Raw genomic sequence first — 3,810 nt, 5'->3', positions numbered from 1 at the left:
TCAAGGCGAACAGGTTGTTAAGATACTCAACAGTTTATTTCAGAGCGGTTAGATACTACTGAGCTGGTCCATGGAGCAGGATCAATATAACTAACACGGGAAAGAAGCCCCCAACCTCTTTTTATAGATCTGACTCCGGGGTTTGGGGGTTTGGGCTGGTCCAAAATACCGGCCAACTTCCATCACCAACTGGCCCACCCTATGACTTTGCCGGCACGACAACATTCTATGCTTCACAGAACACGTATAATTTACTCTAATATCTTTGGGAATCAAAAATCACTGACTGACATGTATACTACTCCTTGGGATCTGTATTCACACTCATGGTGCCTATTTTTCGAAAATGTTCTAAAGTGTCTTCTGAAATGTGTTCCTACGGACTTCGGAAGACCAACGTCAGAAAAGATCTCCTGATTCATGAACGCCTGAAAATGGGTTCCTACAGCCAGTGCGGATTGAGAATGAGGATTCTTAAATTGAACGCACGTTCTCGTGCACCTGGATTTGCAAACATACACGCCTCGCCAGCTCCTTATAAGGGCACGCAACTGTAGTGACGTGTGCAGTCAGCCCTTAACCCTTCTTTCATGGAGTGGCCCCGTGGGGCATCTGGTCGTTTTTTGGAGGAATTGCATTTAAGAAAACTCTGGGCCATTTACAACTGTTATTTCTAAAATTATGGTCTAAATTCAAAACGAATCCCAGATGAGAAAACTTTCATGAATGCCCTAAAACAGGGGTTTTCAACTGGTTTTGTCCCAGGGACCACCATTCTGACTACAAAGTAATTTGCGGCCCACTGATGTGCCTGCAAGCGCGTGCGTGTTAGATATTCTGCCTACACTTAAATATGTACAGTTATCAGGGTAGATCACTAACCGCCATCGCCACGCCCCCTCCCCCCGCGCACATATTCCGCCTGTAACACTTGTGAGTGTATTTTCTTTGCTATTTTTCACGATATTCAAGAGTAATCTGGAAATGTGTTGAACTATCAAAGCGAATTTATAAAAATAAAATAATTCAATGGTGAACTGATCAACATAGGCTCATGTCGCGGACCCCCTGCAATGCCGCCACGGACCACCAGGTCCCCTGACCCCTGACCTAAAACATCGTTAGTGCAGTTCTTCTGAACTGCGTTTGAGAATGAGGCCCATGGTTTCCATCTTCTTTACTCATCTAATCTCTTCTGTCAGTCTAACTTTGTTTTAGGTGTTATTAAATGTAAATCACTCTAGCCTACACTTTATTGTCTTTCCTGTTATTGTATATGTAAAGCACATTGAGTTGCATAAATAAATAAATAAACTTGCCTTGCCTTGCCTACTTAACACTTGCCTCACTCGCTCGCAGACAAAGTCGTTTTTGAGAGTGAGAGCATGTCATCTGCACCAAAACGTAAAGGTGGAGCTGAAAAGCTCAGGGAGAAAAAGAAAAGATGTCTGGAGGAAGGTGCATCAAAATATTTAAAAATCTCTGATTTATTTGGGAAACCACCAACTGGTGACAGTGATGCAAAGGTAAGTTGTGACGTTGACTTGGCCAATGTAAGCATGCTTTTCACAGATGAGGTAGCGTTCCCTACAAGCTAGCCTATCTAACGTTAGGTAGATAAATGTCCACAATTGGAACGTTATGATCTGGTAAAATTAGCAAGCTATCATCAAGATTGTCTAATTTAACATGTTCGGTAAGCAAGCTATCCATGGTGATAGTTGTAAAGAGGGCAATCTTATAATTTCTAATAACTTATGTCAAAATCACTGTGTTACACACAACACTTACATTATAAACAATGTTAATATGTTATCTAGATTGATGATTATGCTGCTGGAGCCCCAGAGCCAAGATAAGACCCAGGGTACAAGATGCACCGTAAGTTACACTTTAATATACTAAGTACAAAAACAGTGTATTTCAATTTAGCACATGTATTTAAAGTATACTTATATAATACACTTTGAGTGTACTAACCAATAGTGGAAAGTTAAGTACAAAAAAGTATACTTGATGCATTGAGTAAACGCGCCGTGTATTGAGTGGGCCGGTCTGCAGGGCCTAGCACATGGCACCCTAAGAAAAAAAAAAAACTTCATAACAGTTCTACAGTAAAGTATTGCACCTGTATTCATTCGAAGATGCATAGCTCTTGATTTGAATAATGTGTAATTAAACTGGCTAGCTCGCTACACCAAAACTAATGTAGTTATAATTACTCAAATTTCAATTTCATGACACAACGAAAATGACGCAAATTGCTGTACAGCTGAACAGTAACTCCAGTGCTACTTTTTTCCCCCCGTCCGCCCCTGAGTGCAACTATCAATGTTCTAAGCCAATTGTATCTGTATTTTAACATTTCTATAATAATAATAATAATAATGGATTTTATTTGTATAGCACACTTTAAAATACAAAGAAATCTCAAGGTGCTTAACATAGTATAGACAGTCACAACAACAATAATACAAAGTAATATAAGTAACTATCAAATTGATATGCAGCATCATGAGCAGTTATACAGTAGAATCCCCCAAAAACACATACTCCCTGGGGCAGTGTGAGTGATTCTGGTATTTGAGTTAACATTCTGTCATGGGCAACATGTGCTTTCTGTTTTTGTTTAGTTTTTTGCCACGTGCCTCTGACTACACCCTGTCTTTGTTTGTTTTCCGTCCATTTTGTGTGCACACCTGATTTCTATTTGTTGGTATTGGTTGTGGGTATTTAAGCCGGGTGTGCCTTTCAGTCAATTTTATTTTATTTTATTAGTACCTTTCCAGCGTTTAATTAGTCTGCCTTTGTTTTTGACCTTTTGCCTGATTCTTGATTCTTGCCTGCCTGTTGACTACGAGACTGCCTTTTCCCTTTGGATTGTTGCGTGAGAACTTTATTAAAACTCTGAACCTAGAATCTAAATGAGCAAGCCGAAGTTGAAGAAGGGACTGGAGGACGCAGTCAGGTTTCTGGAGTTTATTTCAGCGTGGAGACCCCCTCTCAGCTTGTGCTCAGAGAAAGGCCTACCTGTTTGTAGACTATGTTGGTATTTATACCATTCAGTCAGGTAGGATACAATATGGGAGAGGGTGACCACACCCTATAAGTGAGAGGAAGGGGGAGACAGTGGGGTGAGGGGTTCACCTATGGGGGGAGGGGGGTGATAACAGGGGACAAAGGGTGATAGCAGGAAGAAGGCTATCTAGGGGGGGAAGGGGTTCACATGCCATTTGTTCAGGTCTCAGTGAGACAGACAGAGTACACATCCAAGAATGAGTTACAGATACAAAATAATGCTACACTAAGTTCATGTATTTTACAACAACAGAATACCAATATTTCCGGTTCCATCAGCTGTGTCTGCTAGTGGGTCCTTCACTACTGAGAGTCATAACAGGCAGTCTCAGGTGAGTTTACAGTTAGGCAAACTAAGTCCACTGGAGCGTTCCCAAAATGGGTCACACACAGTCTTTCTTACTTGTATAATTTAATAGGAAAGCATCTTTATCAGAATGGTTGGTTAACCTTTGTCACATAGGGTGCATCATTTGTGCGTAATACGTGCATATGAGGCTAATCTCAAGAATTTGTGGGATATTTTTTATGTTAAGATGAACATGGATTAGCTTATCAGTATGAAAGTCTCACTTTAGGAAAAGCAGACTAGGCAGGAAGCAGTAACTCAGCCATAGACCACGACACAGGCACATTCCAAGAAACCCCCGGTTAGGAAGGGGTCACAGGGGGTCTCAGAGGATCATAGGGAGCCTCAGGACACACACGCACGGTTCTCCCTGATGGTCCCAC

This window comes from Clupea harengus, unplaced genomic scaffold (assembly GCF_900700415.2).
Source record: "Clupea harengus unplaced genomic scaffold, Ch_v2.0.2, whole genome shotgun sequence".
NCBI lineage: Eukaryota > Metazoa > Chordata > Actinopteri > Clupeiformes > Clupeidae > Clupea > Clupea harengus.
The sequence above is the reverse complement of the archived record's forward strand: the minus strand, read 5'-3'. Positions refer to the sequence as shown.